We start from the raw sequence: 22047 nt of genomic DNA, 5'->3' as shown, positions 1-22047 counted from the left end.
GAGTCCCCCCCACCACACACAAATAATAATAGAACTCCACCCATGCTTGAGGGGTTGCAGCTGAAAGGCAGAGTCTCAGCATCAGGTCCCAAAGAGAGAAACCACGTCCAGATACCTCAAAGGTGAGGCTGAAAGGCAAGAAAAAGAAAAAATTTAAATAAAAGGAGTCAAAACTACCATTACTCCAGGCACTATAATTATTAATCTAGAATATTTAGGATATTATGAAAATAATAACAGGTTCAGTAACTTGGCTGAATATAAGACAAATATAGGAAGAAAATTAAAAGCTTTCCCATTTAGAAAATGTAATGTTAAAAAAAAATCCTGAGAATCACAATACAATAAAAACTGTGATTACTTGTAGACAACAGGAAAATGCAGTCTTTATAAAAAAACAACCGTATGTCTTTACTGAGAATGATGAAAGATGGACAGAAAAATGAGGGGACAGACCATGTTTCCAGTTAGGAAGGCAATATCATAAAGATGGATCTTTCCCCCACATTTATCTAGAATTCAATACTGTTTTGGTTCAAGGGAAGGCAGAGGTGGGGAGGGAGAACTTGACCAACTGATTCTGAATTAATCAGGAAAATTTTGAAAAATGCCTCATAAGATCAAAACATACTACAAAGCTAAGCTGGTTAGAAAAGTATGGTGCTGATGCATGAATTGAAAAAGCAGATTAATGGAACAAATAAGCAGTCCAGAAACAGAACCACAAATTAATGGAAGTTTAATATACAATAAGAGTAGCACTGTCAATCAAAAAAGATGAATTATTTAATGGTATAGGGACAATTATGTATGTATATACCACACACACAAAAATGAAAGTAGATTAAATATCTAAAAATGAAAACTGAAACTATAAAAATACTGGAAGGAAATATGAGACTATTTCTATAATCTTGAGGTTGGAAAAGGATTTCCTAAACCCAACATGTTGCCCAGGAGACATAAAAGAAAAGACTAAAAGATTAGAAACTTAAAATTTTAAACTTTTATACAAGGATAGCCACCATTCAAATCACTGGCTTAGAGAAAACACTTGCAACATATATAACAGATAAGGGCTAAAAATCCACAACATATAAAGTACTCCTACATATGAACAAGAAAAAGATAAATAATCTTGTTGAAAAAATACACAAAGGGTAAATAAATCACAATAAAGAAAATCAAATGGCTAATAAACATAAGAATATATACTCAGGTATGATAATCAATACTTAAAATACAAGTCAAAAATAAATATATTTTTAATCAATCACATTGGTGAAAATTAAAAGATTGGAAAGACACATGGAGGCAGCACCCTCATACACTGCTAGCAGGTATGAAAGTTGCAATCATTTTTGAAAACAATTTGGCAGCATGCATGATGCCCCTTGACTCAGCAATTCCATTCTAGGACTCTATTCTACAAAAACACTAACATACTTCACAAAGATGTGCGTACATGAGTATTTGATGCAACATTATTTGTAACCGAAAAACAAAAATGGGAAATAACCTAATAATGGAATTTTAAATAAATTATGGTCCACCTATTCCCAAAATATTGTCTACCCCAAATGGCTGCTTTTCTGGGATCATGCTTCCTCATGTCCTGGCCTTCTCCATCCCCTGAAACATGATTCTTGCTAGAACAAGTCTGCTTTCCTGGCCACAGCTGATTGATTTATGGTGCTCACCTGATCCATGGCAGGCCAATCGGAGCCCTTCTCTGAAATTTTGGAACTGGAAGTAAGAAGGAGAGCCAGTCTAAAGATGTAAAATATTAACCTCAGGAGGTAGTTGGGGAGTTCTCCCAGAAGCTGCATTTCTGCCCCGTGAACCCAACAAATACACTGGTCGGGCCACAGGAAGTATGAACAGAGTAGTGAAGCTGAAACACAGAGAAGACCTAAAAACAGAGAAGGTGAGAGAGTCCTGCCCTGTCTCCAGTTGTCCCTCTTTCTCATGTATTTCCGGAGACAGGCTGGTATTATACTCAATTCTCCTTCTTGCTTAAACTAATTCCGGCTGGCATTCAGTCACTTACAACCAAACAAGCACTTACTACTATGATTTTCCACCATGGAACACTGTGCAACCATTAAAAAGACTGACATCAAATATATGTAAAGACAAGGAAAGAGATCCAGGATATATTGTAGTATGAAAAAGATCAGAGTACAGAACAATGTGTATATCATGAATCCACTGAAACTTTTTTTAAGGCTACTTTTTTTTTTAAAGAGCATTTATTTATTTATTTATTTTTGGCTGTGTCAGGTCTTAGTTGCAGCATGTGGGATCTTCGTTGCGGCACGCGGGCTCTTCCTTGTGGTGCCTGGGTTTCTCTCTAGTTGTGGCCCTCGGGCTCCAGGGTGCTGGGCTCTGTAGTTGTGGCGCACGGGTTCCAGAGCACGTGGGCTCTGTAGTTTGCAGCATGCGGGCTCTCTAGTTGAGGTGTGCGAGCTCAGTAGTTGTGGCACACGGGCTTAGTTGCTCCACGGCATGTGGGATCTTAGTTCCCCAACCAGGGATTGAACCCGTGTCCCTGGCATTGGAACTCGGATTCTTAACTACTAGACAACCAGGGAAGTCCCGGAACTCCAATTTTATAAGAAATTAGCAAGGTAGCAGGTCTGAACACCTTACAGTCAAAACACCAGCCTCCAGTTTCTACCACTATCTTGCCATGTGACTTTACAACCTCTCCTCCCTGGACCTCCATCTCTGCATAATAGAATGATAAGGCAGGCTTGGGTAATACTGAAGATTGCTTAGAGCTCTCATATTCCAACATTTTTATCCAGTGTGATGCCCTCCTGACTCCTTCACTGCCCTTTTAAGCTCCCAAGACCTGTGATTCAGGGCACACAAGCCCGAGAGCCAGGAAAGAGTCCAGCACCCTTCCCAACAGTGGTTCCAGCACTTATGAGAAACTGCAATGAACCAGACTGGCTAGAGGTGGAGCTCTCTACTTAACTGAGAAAGAATTAAACTGTATGTTGAGTTGATGGTTAATTAAATATTATCATCCAACAGTGTATCCCTGAACATTTTAGGTAAATAAATACTCCCTCAAATATCAGTAAGACTCTGCCAGCGATTCAGACCCAGGCCAAATGACTGCCTTAGAAAGGCAGTGATCTTCTCAAAGGTCCAGGTCAGCTGATGATGGGTCCTTCGTGGCAGGGACAACTGGCAGAAGATTTAGGCCTTGGCATCTCCTGCAAGATGCACCTGTGCTTCCTGCCACCACCAGGCCTCCTGGCTCCTGCACCACACAGCCTGTACCACTCTCTGCTGAGCCTTGAGCACTCTTGCACGGTTCACGGCATTTGTCCAGAGCCATGCACCTTGACCCATGACCAAGTCCACTCTGACCTGTCTTGGACTTCCCCTCTGTGTCTTATTTTCCTATCTTCAGGATAATCTTACCTATCCTTTATATCTAAAGCTGACACCCTTTCTTTATCTTTTCTTCTATTCAACCCCATTCCTTTTAGGTGTTTAGTGATCCCCTGGGGCTAGCAAGTGCCCCTGGGGCATTAGTGGGGAAGAGGGACTTCTTATCATGGGAGAAGTCTCTGAAGCAGAGGGACTCAGAAGTGGAGCATCTTTCCATGGGGGAGGTGCCTTAGAGGCAATGGAGCAGAAATGGGCCCTCAAACCTCTTCCTGCCTTTAGGTATCTGCCCCTCACAGAGTATCCACACCCTATTGGCCTCAGCACATCCAGACCAAACACCAACCTTGTAGGGTCAGGCCCTGGATGAATGCAGAGCCACCTGTCTTTCCATTCCTCCTACCTCTGTCTTCCTTCCAGGGTGCTGCTGCCTTTCTTTCTGAGTCCACAAATACAAATTAGCTTATTCCACCCCCTCACTCCAAAAATTGAGCTTTACTCATTCAACAAAAAAAATTCTGAGTGCTTACCATTTGCTCTAGGCACCAGGGATATGCTTGGGAACAAAGCACATAAAAATCCCTGCTCTCATGGAGCTTAAATCCTAGTAAGGGACGCAGATAATAAACAAGATAAATAAATTTTAGTATTGCCAAGGGTGATAAGTGCTAAGGAAAAACATAAAGTAGGAAAAGAGGATGTGTAGTTGCCAGACAGGAAAAGAGGGAGGTACAATTTAAATAGTTTCATTCCAAAGGTGATATTTGAACGAAGACTTGCAGTAGGTAAAGTAGCAATCCATGCAGATGTCTGGGGAACAGGAGTAGATCCAAGGTTTGTGGACCTGATGTTTATACAATTTTGAGACCCTTTTTAAGAAAAACAACATCAAATTATCAGTATAAAAGTAGGTGCAGGCCTTAGAGAGGCCTGTGGAAGTGAAGGGCGGGAAGCTTCCACTCCATTAGCTCAAGAGTAACTCTGCCTTGCTGGGGGAATAGCAACTGCACAGAGAGAACAGCAAGGGCAAGAGAGGCGTGAGAATGTGCAGTGAGTTCGGGGCGCACAGGGATGTCGAGGAGGCCGGGGTAGCTGGAGCAGAGCCGATGAGAGGAAGAGAAGGGGGTAGGGTTGCAGTCAGAGGGAGCTGGGGCCAGATTACAGGGGACGTTGGACTTTGGCTTTATTGGGTGGGATGCGAGCCACTGGAAGATCTTGAGAAGAGGAGTAACATGACTTATCCTGGATTTTGAAAGAATTCCTGACTGCCATTTGAGAATAGACTGAAGTCCGTCAAGGATGGAAGCAGGGAGACCAGTTAGGAGCCAGTTGGAATGATTTAGGAGAGAGATGATGGTGGCTCGGACCAGGCTGGTAGCGGCAGAGGTGTGAGGAGTGGCCTGATCCTGAATGTTTTGAATATAAAGTCTGCAGGATTTGCTACCAGATGGGATGTAAGGGTAAGAGAGAGAAAGATGTCAAAGATGACTGAGGATTTTGTCCTGGATAACTGGAAGGATGTAGTTTCATTAACTGAGATGAGGGGGGAAATTTGAGAGCAGATTTTAAGTGGAAGATTAGAGTTCAGTTTTGAACATGTGAATATCGAGATGCTTACATACCCAAAGGGAGAGGTGGAGTGTGGAATGCAGTCTGGAAGAAATCTGGGCTGGAAAAAAATAAATTTCTGAAGCTGGGTTAGATCACTAAGGGAGTGAATGTGGAAAGAGAAAAGAAGTGGCCCTAGATGTGAACCCTGAGACCCTCTGATATTTAAAAGTCAGGGAGGAGAGAAGGAACCGGCAGAGAAGACGAAGAAAGAGCAGGCAGGAGGTAGGAGAAGAGCCAGGAAAGAGCGATCCCCTGCAAGCCAGGTGAACGAAATGTGTTAAAGAGGCAGAAGTGATCAGCCTTCCAAGGCTGCTGATAGGTCAAAACATGAGGCTGGGCGTTGACCACTGAATGTAACACCTGGAGATCCTTGGTGATCTTGACAAGAGCAGGAGGCATATTAGTGAGAATCCAAACCACAATTAAATCTTCAGCCTGATATGTCTGGCTGTTCTGCCATTAGCCCCAGTGAGCAGTTCACACCACCTGGTCTGTTCCCTGGGACCTTCTACCTTCACCCATGACTTTCAGGCTGTTCCTGCCTCCAGGGTCTCTCCAACCCCACAAATAGAACTCAAGACACCTGAGCCAACACTTCACCTACTGGAAGCCACTCATCTCCCAGAGGGCTGAGATTCTATAATCCCCTATGTGGGAAAAACAGACAGAAAAAAAACAAGAGAAACAAGGAGATAAAAAGAATTAAACCTGAAGCAAAGTGAGTTGCCCATTTTTAGTTCCTGATGTCAGTAAATAAGCACTGCCTTTACATTGTGAGTTAGCTGTTACAGGACTGTATCGATGAAGCCAATGACAGTGCAAGTTGGTGGGAAGATAGCTCAAACATTACATTTACCTGTTTACAAAAGTTCTTTTTTTTTCCAAGTAAAAATAGGTGATCACTAAATTAACGTGCCTAGTTTGTAGAAAGTAAACTGAAAGGCTAAGGAGAGGCTGCTTTAAGGTTGATAGTATATATCTTTAACTTAGCACGATTTACCTTCAAGTGATATAATACACATATAAGAACCATACAGTAGTCTATTTTAATTTCTCTCCTCCTGAACTTTCTGCTGTGTTATTTACATTTTCCTCTACATACGCTGTAAAACCTACACTACATTGTTCTTATTTTTATTTAAACACTCGATTGTCTTTTAAAGATATTTAGATAATAAGGAAAAAGATTTTCGATATTTACCCATGTGGTGCTCTTCATTTCTCTGTGTCAATCCGTATTTCCACCTGGTATCATTTTCCTTCTGCCTAAAGGACCTCTTAACCTTTCCTGTAGTGCAGGTCTGCTGGTAATGAATTCCTGAAGCTTTCGTATGTCTGAAAACAAAACCTTTACTTCACCTCTGTTTAGAAGGATACTTGTGCTGGTTATGGAATTCTAGTTAACAGATTTGATTTTTTTTCATGCAGTGCTTTAAAGATGCTCTCCTGCTGTCTTGCTTGCATTTTTTTTCGGTGGGAAGTCTGCTGTCATCCTGTATTCATTCTCCCTTTGGCCACTTTTAAGATTTTCTCTGTCATTGATTCTGAGCAATTTGATTATGATGTTCCTTGGTGTAGTTTTCTTCATGTTTCTTATGGTTTGGAGTTGATTGAACTTATTGGATCTGTGAGTTTATAGTTTTTATCAAATTTGGGAAAATTTTGGCCATTATTTCTTCAAATACTTTTCTCTGTTCTACCTTCCATCTCTTCTCTCTGAAGCTGATCTTTGACTGGCTCAGGAGGCAGTGTATGTGTCCAAATTTGCTGGGGGAAAAAGCATATGTAGTTTTTTTGTTTTGTTTATCTTAGGTCCAGGAGCCAACCCAGGGCATTCTTGTTGGGGCTGCAATGGCAGAAGGGAGCCCAGTGGGGGCGCCCTCCCAAGGCACTATTTCCCACGCTGACTACCCAGTCCTCTGGCTGTTGATGTCATAAGTAACACCGCAGTCCCAATGCCTCCCCAGGTCAACAGTGACTCCATGGGGGGCCGTGTGTGGGAGCCTTTCTTCCTCATCACCCTGGTTGGGGCAGTAGGGGCTGTGGTAATGTACGTCCAGAAGAAAAAGCAGGTGGATCGGCTTCATCATCACCTGCTCGCCGTGTGCAGCTACAGCCCTGCTGAGAAGCTACACAAGGTTGAGCAGGAGCTCCTCTCTGGCGTGGGAAAGGTGGTACATGGCTGGCAGAGTGGCTACCAGCTCAAGCAAATGCTCTTGCTGGTGTCAAGAGACGACCTGACCCCCTTACCCTGATCTTCATAACTTTCTGGGCCTGGAAGACCCTGTGAGCTGCTGCTTCCCCCTCCAGCTTGCACTCATCCAGCGCCCCCTGCCGGATACTGGGTGTCCATTCCTCCTCCCACCCGTTCCCAGCAGCATCTGTTTCGTGAGCCCCAGCAGAGCAGCCAGTCCCCCCCTTCACCTCACTCCCCTCTAGGCCTTCAGTCTTTGTGGACTCTAAGCCCACCACACGCTCCCAGGCGCTAATGGGAAGTTTTCCTTCTGAAGTGGAAGGCTGGCCAAGAGACAGAGCTCTGCCCTTTCTATGGGCATCACTTTCGCTAGCCCTCCCTGCCTTTGCTTTGGAGTTGTTTCCATGGTGATAGGGCCTGATGTATAATATTCAGTATATATGTTTTGTAAATAAAGCATTTTGTGGAAAAAAGATCTTAGAGTAAGATAGGTTTTGGAAAAACATATAAATAACATGTAAACAGCAGCCATTAAAAAGAGAGGAGAAAAGAAGAAAAATGATAGATACATATGAAAGCAGAAAATGTTTAAACACTGGCAAAAAAAAAAAAAAAAAATACCCTAAACAAAATCAAAAGATAAATGACAAAAAGAGAGAACACATATGCAACACAGGTAACAAAGAGCTAATTACCTTAATACACAAGAGAACATTTACAAATAGATAAGATAAAGATAGAAAGAAAAAGGAAGAAAGAAAGAAAAGAAGAAAGGAGCAAAGATATAAAACGGTAGTTCACAGAGAAAAATGGCTGAGAAACATGTAAATGTGCTCATCATTACTAATTTTAAAGACATGCCCATCGCATATACCATTCCCCCCTGCCCCACCCCAAAAGCTTAGCAGAGATTAAAAACTTGGAAGTGACCCACCCTTAACATTTGCAGGGTTAAAGCAACAATACAAATGCAACAAACAAACTACAAGTAAACCATCAAATATTTTTTTCTCTTACCTTAACTAATATATCTCATTCATAATCTGAAAGGCCAGGTTCAAGTTTAGACTCCTTACACTCCTCAGACTTCTGCACCAAAGTTGGCACCCAGCCCCTAGTTCATAGCTGCCCCTTCTTTTCCCACCCCAGCTCCATCCTCCACTGTGAGATGCCTTACGCTGTGTGTGTGTGTGTGTGTGTGTGTGTGTACGTACATCCAGCCCACACATCCAAGCTCCCTCTACACTCCATATATGGTTACCCCTTGGCCACCTTAGGGCCTAAGGATGAGTGTATCCGCCATATGCATTCTGGCAGATGGATCTGGGAAGAGGCCTATGCAGTCCCCAGAGGTAGGCTTAGGGCTCTTTGGGAAAGAAATTCTAGGGTCTCAGATACCCAGAGCATGGTCAAGAAGGGGGAGGGGTGCAGGCTTTAGGTGGGCACACCCCCTTGACCCAATAGAGCCCATGCCCTGTGCGAAGGTCACCACCAGAGGAGAGCCAGAATGGAGCTTTCTACAGCTTGGGGCCCATGGCAGGGATCCTCTGGCCCTGGTCCTAGGGAGGTGCTAGATATAGGGAAATAGGCGGATTCATACAATAGTTGTTTCAGTTAAATTTGAGGGAGAGAGTAATTTGGCAGTATCCTCTAAAATTCAACCTGGCAGTTCCATTTCTAGTAATGAATCATCTAGAGTTATCTGTAGAAGTGCCCAATGGCGTATGCACAATTATGTTCCCTATAACACTATAAAGTCGGAAGGCTGCAAACAATATAAATATCTAACAGCAAATGGGTAACTAAATTATGGTACACTCATGCACTGAAATATATTTTGCCACCATTAAATAGGTTAGGCTGGTGTGAAAGATCTTCAATATATATTTCTAAGTGAGAAAAGCAAATTAATATTTATGTAGTGTGACCAACTGTGTGTGTGTTATGCTTACATTCGTTAAAAAATTTTCCAGGGCTTCCCTGGTGGCGCAGTGGTTGAGAGTCCGCCTGCCGATGCAGGGGACATGGGTTCGTGCCCCGGTCCGGGAAGGTCCCACATGCCGCGGAGCGGCTGGGCCCGTGAGCCATGGCCGCTGAGCCTGTGCGTCCGGAGACTGTGCTCCACAGCGGGAGAGGCCACGACAGTGAGAGGCCCGTGTACTGCAAAAAAAAAAAAAAAAAATCCCGTGTACTTAAAAAAAAAAAAAAAAAAAAAAAAAAAAATTTTCCAGAAGGAATTACAAGAAACTATTACAAGTAACTACCTCCGATTAGAAGGGCAGGGATTGATGGGGGCCAGTTTTTACACCTCCGTCTGTCTGACTTCGTTGTCAGTGCATTTAGTACTTTCATAATTAAAACAATAACAAAAACAGTACTCTAAAATTTCCCAGATGAATCCAATAACAACCTTGCCTCAATCAGTGACAGCAACTGAGAATCCGTCACACGCAGGCAGTGTGTAGGCACTGGGCAGCACAACCAAGAATCTTCTCTCCAGTTCAGTGGAATTTTGTTCAGCCATTTGCTGCCAGTTTTTTCTCCTTCTTCATTTCTAAGGTGGCAGGAACCCTACAGAAACCCTGGAGAAAATATGTCACATAGGTGCTTCCTTTGTAGATTTCCCTAGAAGTCTGCCAGCTGGGCAGCAATGGGTCAGCAGCCCCTGGTTCACGCACAAGGCCCTGCAGGTTTAGGGACAAACTCTGGCCCTGACCTGGCCTAGTCTCATTGACGTGGGCAGTGGATCAGAGGGCTTTTCTGTTACTAGGAAAACAACTTAAAGTCAACCCTTCCCAGCACTAAGTAAACATCAACACCCCCAATTCTGAGAGAGGCCCAAAGAGATGATCTCTACCCAGGCATGAAGTCCTTCATGGCTAGCTCTTGATTATTGATTTGGGAGCTCCTGGACCTCAGGGACCAGATTGGATTAATCTCTGTACCACAGGCACGTAGATGATGCTGTACAAACGTTTGCTGAATTGATGTCGGGCCTATCCCCTCTCCTGCCACATGACACCTCCTCTCCAAAGAGCTGACTGTTCCTGAGCTTCATTCCTTTGGTTTTGGAACACTCAACTCCTAAAGGTGGGCCATTCTCTTGAGGAAGCTGCACTATGCCTCTGGGAAAACTCACCAAGGGAGGAACTCTTGATGATTTGCTCACTTTAATATGACACTTTATTCTAGAAAATTTAGAAAATAAAAATTACTAGTCAAATGAGATTAAAATTATATTTCCCTCCACCTTCCTGCTCCAACAGAAACCTCCGTGGAACATACTCCCCTTGTGGATTGCCTGCCTTCATATTATATATCCATTCCAGGTGCCCACTTTCCTCAGCCTTTTTATTCCCTCACTAACATCTGCTGGGGCGACTCAGGTGTGTCCACTACAGCACTCAGCGTTGGCTATCACTGTCTCCAGGCTTCTAGGAGCCACCCTACAGCCTGCCTCATCCCCTGGGGTCCTTGCCAGGATGTTAAACCCATCATCCTGAGAAAGTGCCCCCAAGTCAGCTCTTGCTTAGCCGGTCTTATATCCCAGCCCCCTAGATCAAGCACTGTTTCCTAAGCAACCAGCTGTGTTTGCTTAAGAAGCTGAGGCCCCGGACTTCCTTGGTGGTGCAGTGGTTAAGAATCTGCCTGCCAATGCAGGGGACATGGGTTCGAGCCCTGGTCTGGGAAGATCCCACATGTCGCGGAGCAAGTAAGCCCGTGTTCCACAACTACTGAAGCCCATGCACCTAGAGCCCGTGCTCCACAACGAGAGGCTTGCGCACCGCAACGAAGAGTAGCCCCCGCTTGCCACAACTAGAGAAAGCCCATACGCAGCAACAAAGACCCAACGTAGTCAAAAATAAATAAAGAAATTTTTGAAAAAAAAGAAGAAGCTGAGGCCCATTTGGTAATGAGCTACCTTGTATTTCCATTGTCTCCTCACTTCCCTTTTCCCCTTATTCTTACTTCCTTGGAACTCAGTACCTTTCCCCAGTAGAGATTTAGCATGCAAGCTTTGCCTCGGGCTCCTTTTTCTGGGGAAACAGGGCTGAGGCCAGGATCTTCGTGAATTCACCTGTTCTGAGAAGAGGAGAGCTTTTCTTCCTGGCCCTTGCCCTGGGGAGTTCCCAGAGCAAGTCCATCTAGCCTAGGGATGAAAGCAGAAAACCCAACTATCATGGAAAGATATAAAACGTTAGGAAGAGGTAACATAAAGGTTAAATAGACATTTAACAGTTTCAAAGTTTAGTCGCTCTCTCTAATATCACAGCATTTTTTCATTGAAAACAGCTTGAGGATGGTACTTAGCCAAGGCATCCCCAGGCAGCAGAGAGGAGTAAAGGAGAGGGGCAGAGAATACCATATGCTTACTTGGTTCACCATCTGTAGTGTATTTCTCCTTTTCTCATGGTCCATGATGCTCCAGATCCTGACAGAAGTATGGCGAATCAGTGTGTTGGGGAGGATCGGGAGGTGGGGGAGGGAGTATGGGAACCTGTTTCAGAATTTTTAAAAGGTTTTAGTGTTTAGAAGAGCTGCATGGCAAGGAAGAAGGAGGGGAGGGTTCGTTAGACAAAAACTGGTGACCGCCACACCCAGGTTCCTTAAGTGTCCAAAATCACAGGCTTTATTTTGCATACAAAGTCAACCCAAGACCCTTTCCAAGAACGTTTTTGTAGTCAGTAAGGGAGGAGAGGACCTGTAGAAGAGATAAGACCCCATCATGCCCGGCAGGAGAGAGAGAGAGGTAGATCGTGTGGTCATAAATTGGCAAACTTTAACATGGCTGTTCGGAGGGTCTCTGGTGACATACCTTTGAAAACTTCAGTATATTTGTCTAGCAAAACATTAAGAGTCTATTCTGTTGTTGAGGCTCTCCTTTTCTTCAACTACTACCATGAAGCAATGTCTCATTATGGAGAGGCTCATTTGTTCATCATACTCAACCAGAAGTGACCAGAAGTCCAACATCAAATGATAAATCCGTCTTTATGTCTCATTCCTGAATCTTGAAACCAATCATTTCTACTGGGACTCAACTCTGTTTGAAAAAGATAAAAGAACCAAAGGGAAACAAGGGGTCCAAGCAAAAGCAATTCAGATTAAACTTTCACTTAGCATAAGATGTCCCTGACTCGACATCATGGTCCTCAAGGCCAGAAGAATGAAGAAATACAAGCAAGACAAATGAGAAGGGGTCCATGCCCTGAGAGAAGGCAGGAAAACAGCAGTTACCGGAGGAAGTGAATGCCAGAAAGATGGCTCTCCAGCCTGGCTGCATATTGGAACCACCCAGGGAGCCTTAAAAAAAATGCTGTTGCCTGGTTACCACTCCCAGAGACTCTAATTTAATTGGTCTAGGGTATGGCCCGGTTGTCAGAAATGCTAAAAGCTTCCCAAGGTGATTCTAATGTCAGCTCAAGGCTGAGAACCAGTGTTCTGGAGGAAAGATACTTCTGTTCTTGATTCTGTTTACTTGTCTCCATCTGTTACTCTCCCCCATTACCAAGCCAAACTTGGGTCAGCTCGCCCATGCACAGTGAAGCCAATCTAGTGAAGAAACAAGTGAAGGGTTGTGGTGAAGGAAACTGCAGTGTTTATTGCAGGTCACCAAGCAGGGAGTCCAAACAGCTAGTGCTTAAAAGACCTGAACTCCCCCATGGCTTTCAGGGAAAGGTTTTTAAAGACAGGGTGAGGAAGGGGGGTTTGGGAGGTGCATGATCAGCTCATGGACATTCTTCTGATTGGTTGGTGGTGAGGTAATTGAGAGCCAACATCATCAACCTTCTGGTTCCAAGCAGTCTGGGGTCTACATGCTTGTGGTCAGCATAGGGTTAACTTCTTCCACCTGATGGGGGTTTTGGTAGCTGTCAAACAGCTCAAAGGATATGGCTCAGGATATTAGCTATAGCCCTTGAGATGGAACTAAAGGTCCTTGACTTTGTTTAATGGCTAAACTATTATTATTTTGTCTTCCTTGACTGTTTCCCTTTGTTTTTGTATTTTCTCATTTCTCCAATTAAATTTACTCTTTGGAACTCAGGGAAAGCCTAGGAGGCTAAAGTTTTCTACAGACAAGAGGCAGGCGGAGGACATGGGGTGGGGGGTTCTGTCCCAGGAAGGTCCCAGAGGATCCTGCTCAGTTACACTACCTGTTCTTAAGAGTCTTTCCCCCTTGCTGTTGGTCAAGGCAGCTTGCCCAGAGCTCAGAGGGGTTGTGCTGACTGCTCAGGTCAAGGAGCGGAAGTCGGCTCTGGGGTGTACCCTCCTGCCTACTAGTGCAGGGACTCAGGCCCAGCCTCCCAGCCTCCAGCTTTCCTCTGCCACACAAGTAGAAAAATTTTCCACTCTCCTGGCAGCGTGCTGCCTACAGAACAAAGCTTGGGGAAGAGTGCCTTGAGTAGTCCAGAAAGTTCCACTAGGAAGAACTACATGGCAGAGGGCAATTTGAGATCTATGCAACCATAATTCTCTTCAGTTCCTTTTCAGTTTACATCTAGTCAAGAAAAGCCCTCAGCATGGAAGGTTGAGGGTTCTTTCCTCGTAGAAAAGTCCACACCCATAAGAGTGGTCTGCTGCAGTGGTGGGCTGAGCAGGTAAAACTGGTAGGCTCATTATGCCTTGAAAAGTGAATCAATATTCTTTCAGGTTAGGACAGACTATTTCTGCTGAGACCCATTTGGAAAAGTGAAAAGCTCTTTTGGAAGGGAACAGCAGTTTCTACAGAATTCTACATTCTAGTGAAAAGTAAAAGGCTATAGCTTTCACTTCCTGGAGACCTGATTAACCTTTAAAAAAAAATAAATGGGATCCTTCTTAATTTATCTCAACTGGAAATCAGCCATAGATATCAGAGGCGGAAGACTTAAGTGTTTTTTCTTTAAAACAAAATGCAATTGGGCCATCAGATCATAGTGCTGTCAAATCTGGCACACGTGAAATGCTTGGTAAAGGTAGTGTGTATTATCCAGAGCTGGTATTGGCTAGGCAAACCATCAAACAGAGGCCATGCAACTTGATTTTTGAGCAAGTGTGAGGACCATACCTGAAAAGCCAATTGTTACTAGGAGTTTAGAAAGGACAGCCTGCCTGTGGGGTAGGGAGAGCAGCAAGGGGGAGGATTGCCACATTTTGTTTCTCTTCTCTCTAGGAAGCCAGACAGGGCCCTAAGAACAGCCTGGAGCAGTGATCTCAACCCTTAGTGTGCAACAGAATCACCCCCAGTTTCTGATTCAGTGGGTCTGGGGTGAGGCCTGAGAACTTGCATATCTAACATGTTTCTGGGTGATGGAGATGCTGCCGGTCTGGGACCACACTTTGAGACTTACTGGCTGGGAGGAGGAGAAGCTGAAAAGAAGGTCGTGCCATAATGCTGGAAAACCCTCTGCTGGAACTAGTCCCAAAAGGCTGTGCCCCTGGAAACCAGACTGGGAGCAACTTTTTTCTTAACTTGCAAAAAATAGATGGCTTATTCTTTCACCTGAGAGTGACTCAAACAATCGCCATGAGAAGCTTTCTGTCTTGCTAGAAGAAAATTCGGTTAATAACATCTCTTTATGATGATGACTTAAAACACCATTTCTAGCATCTCCATCTGGGCCACTGCTGTCCAAAGCCTTTCTGCCTCATCTTCCCACCCCACCTCCAGCGCACACTGGTGGCCTGACAGAATCTCAGAATGTCTTGGTGAACAGCTCTGTGAGATTTTATTAGCACTGAGGGATAAGCAGGAACCTTAACCCCTGTTTTGTCACTAAGTAGCCACATTACTTCTCTCTCTCTGGGCCTTGGCTTCCCCATCAATAAAAGGAGGGTTTTCAACAAGGTAATAAGAAAGAAAATGACAGTATTTTGATATTTATAGTTTACTTGGCACTTGCATACATATTATCTCAGTTAACCCCTGTGAAATAATTTTTATTCCCTCCCCATTTTTCACAGAGAAAGAGAATTGGAGAAGCACAATAATTTTAAGGACCAATATTAAAAATGGCCACATAGAAAATTCTGCAAAAACGAACATGGAAGACACAGTCCCTTATGTCACTCAGTGTCCCTTATGTAACAATTTATGTGAAAAATTCCTCCTAAAATTAAGTGCCTGATAAATATGTCCCTCCAAAAGACATAATATGCATCATTTTACAGGACAGAATCAACTTCCTAACTCTTCATATTTTTCTTCTGTTTCAGCTGCCAGAAAGCTTAGAGCTAATTATGCCAAGATTATAACAACCATTTAAATCTCAAATTCCTGGTAACATTATGTCTCACATCCTCTAAATCCTAATGCCTAAATGTTTTCTTACATAGATTATCTGTGATTAGCGTGACAGTGTAATTCACCATCTAAGGGCGGCCCTTTGCAGAGTGAAAAGAACACCATGAATAATTATGCCCAGGTGACAGATGTAAACCAGGACTGTTTCCGGCAAACTGGGATGGGTGGTCACCCTACCTATGGTTGGAAATAGACTTGGCAAAAATTATATACCAAAAACACTCAATTTGACCTTGTAAGTGTGGCAGTTTGGGGTCTCATTAAACTCAATAAAGTCACATAAAAATGAAAATAGATTATAACTCATAAGAAAAAACAGCAACTAATAGGTTCTAAATATACTTGCGAGACTGGGAAGAGAGAGGGCGTAGTGCTGAGGATGGACACTTCTCCCTTCAAGCATCTCCAAACCCTTCATTTCCTAAAGCCTCTGCCTCCTAAGCCCCATGGGCGTCACATCCTGTGGCCGGTGGCACCTCTACAATTCCTTATAGGAGGGTCTTAAGCAAGGTCGTCTGTTTAGAAGGGAAAGGGGGAAGGAGGGCTTTAAGCCGAACAGTGTAGCACTTTACTGAAGATTGTGGATTTTCCATCTCAAAGAATGGGGTGGTGTTGATGAAGTTGGTGGAGCCCTGAAAAGTCACAGTCACCAGGCAGTCCCACTGCCTCACAAGGGCAAGCCACCCAGTATTTGCCTGCTCACACACTCCCCACCACAACCCCTGCCGAAGACAGGACTGACTGATTGGTCATGGCAGGACCATGGAGACATAGATGGAGGCCACCCGAGGATTGGTGCGTTCAACCAGGTGCCCTGGTTCATACCCAGACACATTGCTTGATGCCTTTTCCACCTTCTGCTTCTCCAGTCACAGAAGTGTAACTGAACAGGTCTTCCACAAACAGACCCCCCCGCCATGTCCTCTGCCTGCCTCTTGTCTGTAAAAAAACCTTAACCTCCTAGGCCTTCCCCAAATTCCAAAGAATAAATTTAATCAGAGAAGTGAGAAAATGCAGAAAGAAAGGAAAACAGTCAAGCAAGACAAAATAATAATAGTTTAGCTATTAAACAAAGTCAAGGATCGTTAGTTCCTCCTTGAGGGCTATAGATAATATCCTGAGCCATATCCTTTGAGCTGTTTGACAGCTACCAAAACCCCCACGAGGTGGAAGAAGTTAACTGCATGCTGCCCACAAGCACGTAGACCCCAGACCAGTTGGAATCAGGAGGTTGATGATGTTGATTCCCAATTACTCACCAACAACCAATCAGAAGAATGTCCACGAGCTGATCATCCACCCTTTTCTCTCACCCCGTCTTTAAAAACCTTTCCCTAAAAGCTTTTGAGGAGTTCGGGGCTTTTAAGCATAAGCAGCCTGGACTCCATGCTCGGTGTCCTGCAATAAACACTGCAGTTTCCTTCACCACAACCAGGTGTCAGTGGGTTGGCTTTACTGTGCACAGGTGAGCTGACCCAAGTTTGGTCTGGTAGCAGAGGCAGGTGAGCTTGTTTCAGCCAGGTGAGTCAGGGGTGAGGGGTGGGCTGAGTCTTGGGTGTTAACAAAAGAGGGGCAGGTGTGTTTGGACAATGAGCAGGCCTCAGAGGCCAAATGTGCACGGTTGGGCTCCCTGGAGCTCAAGAATCCCCTCTGTCCTTCCTCCTCATCTCTCTAACAAGTCCAGTTAAAGTCAGCCCCTCTCGGTTCACTGCCGGGCTGGCCCCCGGAGCCTCACCTCGGTTGCGGAAAGCCGCTGCGTCCCTTCCAAGAACCAACACTAGAGGTCGCCTTTCTCCAGCGTCAGGCGAGTTGACGCGGAAGGAGACGGCCCAGCTTCTGCTTAAATTTGCACGTTGGTGGGCGGGCCCAGTGGCCCCGATTCCGGGCCAGTTCCCGGACGTCACGCGTCCCAAGTGGGAAGGCGTGGTTCCGGCCTGAAGAGGAGGCTGAGCCGCGAAGCTCTGAGGAGATGCAGCGCTGGGTTGAACAGTGAGGTGTGAGCAGGTGAGGAAAAGACCAAATCCGGGTAGAAATACTTTGCACAAGAGATGAAACTTCCAGGAGCAACAAAAGCCCGTGCAGTCTGAAGAGCCCATGAGATAAAGTGTGTGTGTGAATTTTAAAGTGCTACCCACACCCTTTTAAGTGGCCTGTTATTCTCTGCAGATATGGACACTGTGTAAGGGAGGCCCAGGTGTCCCATAAAGGCCGTCTTGTGCCAGGGCTCACAGGAGGGCCCCCAGCCTGGCTTGCCCCTTGTGCTCTCTCCCCCTTGTGTGGCTCTCTCCCCCTTGTGCTCTTCTTGGCCAAGGTTTTCCCAGAGACCTAGTTTTCTGTGTAAAAAGGGAGGGTAGCTTGCAAAAGGCAATTCTACAATCTTTAGTTTTCTGGTCACAGCCGTTTTTAGCTGGAAGCCGGCAGGGCTGTTTCTGTGAGTAGTTGGGAGCTGAGGTTCAGGGAGGTTAAATACCTTGCTGGGACTAGACTAGAACTCCCACCTGCTTACTCCAAAGCGGCACTCCCTCACTGCCCTGGCTGCCTCTTCTCACTGGAGAGCTACTAGAGCTGAAAAGAAAACTGCCTGGGCTGGAAAACTTTAATCTCGGCAAGGGCCTCAAAACAAAACCAAAACAGAAAACGAACAGAAGCAAGCATACCTCTGGGCCCTGTGAGCAGTCCCTCAGTCCCTGAGGCAGTGCCAAACTAACATCCACCAGCCCTCGACTTGAGGCTTCGGGATGGACAAAAAGGTCAGCTGCCTGCCTCTATACTGTAGAGTGCTATAGCACCCCAAGTGATTCTTCCTCCAGACCATATGGCAGAGCTCAGGTGGGGTGGTTATGCACCACCTGTGCTCCGTGCGTCCCAAGTGAAGTGCAGCCGTTGGTGTCTTCAGTTGGAGAAGAGATAGGAGATGTTTCCACATAAAGCCCAAGGGAGCCGGGCAGGTCCACAAATATGGCACATGGCGGCCCCTCCTCTTCCCGTTGGGAGGAACAGCGCAATCCATTGCCCACATGTAAAGTGACCTAGAGGTCCTCCCTCGACAGACCATCCAAGCCAGGCATCCTCAGGGGCCACGAGTCATGCTGATTTGTGGCACATAATGAAGGTCTGTGTAGTGGCAGAACCAGTGTTTAATGTACATGTGAATTTACTCACCCGGCTGAGCACTAGCTCTCTCTCTTGCTAGAGTGTGAGCATCTTGAGGACGATTCACTTAGTGTGGCAATTCACTTAGATGTGTCTCTCCCACAAGCCTGGACACAAGGCAGATGGGTGCTTTAGGGAGTACTCTTCCAATCCAACCGCTTCTTAACCTCACTGCAGAACTGAATTAAGCTGCTTCTCTTGGGAGAAATTGTTTTTCCGGAACACAGGGAGGATCCTTGGATGTAACAAGTCAACATTTTGAAGCACGAAAACCATCAAAAGGCATCTGTTTATTATTATTTTTAATTAACTCCTAAAGAAAGAGCCCTTCATAAACGGTTCTGAGTGTCTACCAAGAGCACATGTTGTCATATTTCTTCTCTGTTTCTCTCTCAAGAACCAAAAATTTTTTTTTCCCCAAGAGAGTGCCTTCCTCGATGTGTTTCACCACCCTTGAGAAACTGGATTGTGCCAGAAGGGAGGGAATCCTTGAGAACAGGCTGTTAATTCCACTCTTCTCGACTTTGACTTGACTTTTCTTTAAACTGTCAGGGAATAAGACAAAATATCCCTCAGATTTTTATGTGTTTTCCTTGCTGGTGGATATAAGTAAGATTTCTTCTACGTATTGCCAAAATGTCCCCAAGCTCCAGCCTGTGGCTACAAGGAAGGTCATGTTAACATAAAAGTCACATTTTAATTTTCTGTCACCTACACCCACCTGATTGAGGATCTCAGCCCACCCCGCCAGCATCTCCCACCACCCCCACTCATTTCTGGGAATCCCCTGAGTGGTAGACCTGTTTAAGGTCAGCTCCATCAAGCACTGCCCTCCAGCCACTGTTCACGCTCCTGCCCCAGGGCTTCATGGCTTTCTGGCTTCATCATCCAACCAGACAGATCCCAGAAAGGATTCACCAGGCATGACCACTCTGCTAAATCAGTTCTGCACCAAAATAAACATAACCCCCAAATGACCCCTTTCTCAGGACTTTGCCCAGAAAAAAAGGAGTTTAACCCATTTAACTGCATAAGCTTAACTGAGTAAGATTATACGTGGGGAACCCAGAAAATGAGTTAAATTTGGAGGAGATAGAATCTAGGGTAAATTTTCTTTCTTCTCTTTTGCTTTCTATTACAATTGATTGCATTTTTCATTTTCTTCCAAGATCTGTTAGTGTGAGATGATTATTTGATGATGAAATGATTCATTCAAATAAGTGATCCTATGCATGACATCAGCATGATAACCAGGCCTCATTTCCTTGGAACTGGGCTATCCGTCCTTGTCCCCGGCCACTTTCAGTCTCTTTAAACGATTTAACCTAGGCTTACAACCTGCTGGCTGCTGCTTTTCAAAACTCTCATTCTGGCCACAGTCGTTATTTTTTTTTTTTTATTTATTTATGGCTGTGTTGGGTCTTCATTTCTGTGCGAGGGCTTTCTCTAGTTGCGGCAAGCGGGGGCCACTCTTCATCGCGGTGCGTGGGCCTCTTACTATCGCGGGCTCTCTCGTTGCAGAGCACAGGCTCCAGAGGCGCAAGCTCAGTAATTATGGCTCACGGGGCTTAGTTGCTCCGCGGCATGTGGGATCCTCCCAGACCAGGGCTCGAACCCGCGTCCCCTGCATTGGCAGGCAGACTCTCAACCACTGCGCCACCAGGGAAGCCCCACAGTCGTTATTTTTAAAACATGTTTATAAAGTTGAAGGTCACGTGGCAATTAAGCCTGCAGGGAATGCTTAGATTTGATACAGTTGCCAGGGAAAAAAATATACCTCTCTTTCCTGTTGTTTCCACCTCTTGCCTGCTCGAAATAGGATTTGCATCTCTGTGGGTGGGTTATGGTTAGTTCCAACCTAATCATTTTTCCCTGCCTCAGAAATCTTTATCTTTTGTCATGAATCTTTTCAAGGAGAAGGTTGTCACTGACAATTGTTTCTCTTCCTCACCAGCGGGAAGGGCATGACTGTCATCCCACCTGCCAGTGTCTGAGTCCCTCTGTTTCAGAGGCAAGAGGCTCTCCCGGATGTCTCTTTGTTCTTTCTTAGTTCTCAGACTGATCAGGCTGCTATCCCAAGGGAACTGATAGAGCCTTGGGGTTGGTGATACATGTGCCCCTGGATTAGAGGCATTTGCCTTAGGGGAAACACAGAGACCCCTCTCATGTTAGGGTATTTTCCCCCAGCCTTTCCTTACAAAAACAAAGGGGACCATCTGGACCAGCCATTTCTAACTGAGAATAATGTAATAATTCTAGACACACAACAGTCTCCCCCCAAACCTAGTCTCATGCCCTGATAATGGAAGTATTAATCACTAATGTTCATTAAGTACTTGCTATGTGCCAGGTGCTATACTAAGCGTTGTACATGTATTATTTCATTTAAGCCTCGTAACAGTCCCATGAAGTAGCTAATGGTATTATGCCTGCTTTACAGTGAAGCACACACTGGGAGCGTTGTCAGAAATAAATCTTTTTGGCTTCACAATTCTGATGCAAAAATTGGTCCCAGGTGGGTTGTCCTAAGACTCAGGGTGGTGGCAGTAGTCATCCTGACCATGTGTTAGCCACGCACGTGAAGCGTTTTCCACAACAGCAAGGAGTTGGGGGGCCGGAGAGGGCCGTTGCCTGATCCTTCTTAGACCCAAGAATAGTTCCAGTTGCAGACGGGCTGGCTTTGTTATCAGAAAACTCACTTAGGAGCTGAATACACCCCTCCTAGGATCACTGGCCTTTAATTTTCAGGGACCTGTGGAGAGGTTAGGCAGGAACTGTTGGATGACCCTGGCCCAATCTTTAGCCCATTTTAAAATCAGGTTGGCTGTTTCCTTATTGTTGAATGTTAAGCATTCTTTGTATATTTGGGGGAAATATTTTCTCCCATTCTGTGACTTGTCATCCTCTGAACAGTGTCTTTCACAAAGCAGAAGTTTTTCATTTTAATGAAGTTCGACTTATCAAATTTCTCTTTCATGTTGTACCTAAAAAGTCATTGCCAAACCCAAGATCGCTTAGATTTTCTCCTATGTTATCTTCTCAAAGTTTTAAAGTTTTGCATTTTACATTTACATCCATGATCCGTTTTGAGTTAATTTTTATGAAAAGCGTAACGTCTGTGTCCAGATTCATTTTTTTACATGTGAATGTCCAGTTATTCCAGCACCATTTATTGAAAAGACTATCCTTTCTCCACTGAATTGCCTTTGCAATTCAATTTGTCAAAGATAAATTGACAACATTTATGTGGACCCACTTCTTTTTTATCATCTCACTTGCTTTTATTATTTTTTTCTAGCTTTACTGAAGTATGATTAACAAGTAAATATTGTATATATTTAGGTTGTACAATGTGATTTTTTAAGGTGTACAATGTGATGATTTTTTTTTTTTTTTTTTT

General features: G+C 44.6%; 1 protein-coding gene across 4 annotated transcripts in view; it reads left to right on the top strand.

The window, feature by feature from the left end:
- The window catches only part of APOD (apolipoprotein D), an 85366-nt gene that overhangs the window by 16262 nt on the left and 47057 nt on the right, over window positions 1-22047 (top strand). Inside the window, exon 1 of one of the 4 annotated variants that reach the window (XM_024752088.1) lies at window positions 17450-17498. The exons of the other annotated variants lie outside the window; for them this stretch is intronic. The gene's annotated coding sequence lies outside the window, so the exon portion shown is untranslated. Of the gene's footprint in view, window positions 1-17449; window positions 17499-22047 lie in introns of those variants that run through there. 4 annotated transcript variants of the gene reach the window in all.

The sequence above is a fragment of the Neophocaena asiaeorientalis genome, unplaced genomic scaffold (assembly GCF_003031525.2).
Source record: "Neophocaena asiaeorientalis asiaeorientalis breed wild unplaced genomic scaffold, Neophocaena_asiaeorientalis_V1.1 scaffold293, whole genome shotgun sequence".
In the NCBI taxonomy this organism is placed as follows: Eukaryota; Metazoa; Chordata; class Mammalia; order Artiodactyla; family Phocoenidae; genus Neophocaena; species Neophocaena asiaeorientalis.
Note: the sequence above shows the minus strand (reverse complement) of the source record. Positions and strands in the feature narration are given on the sequence as shown.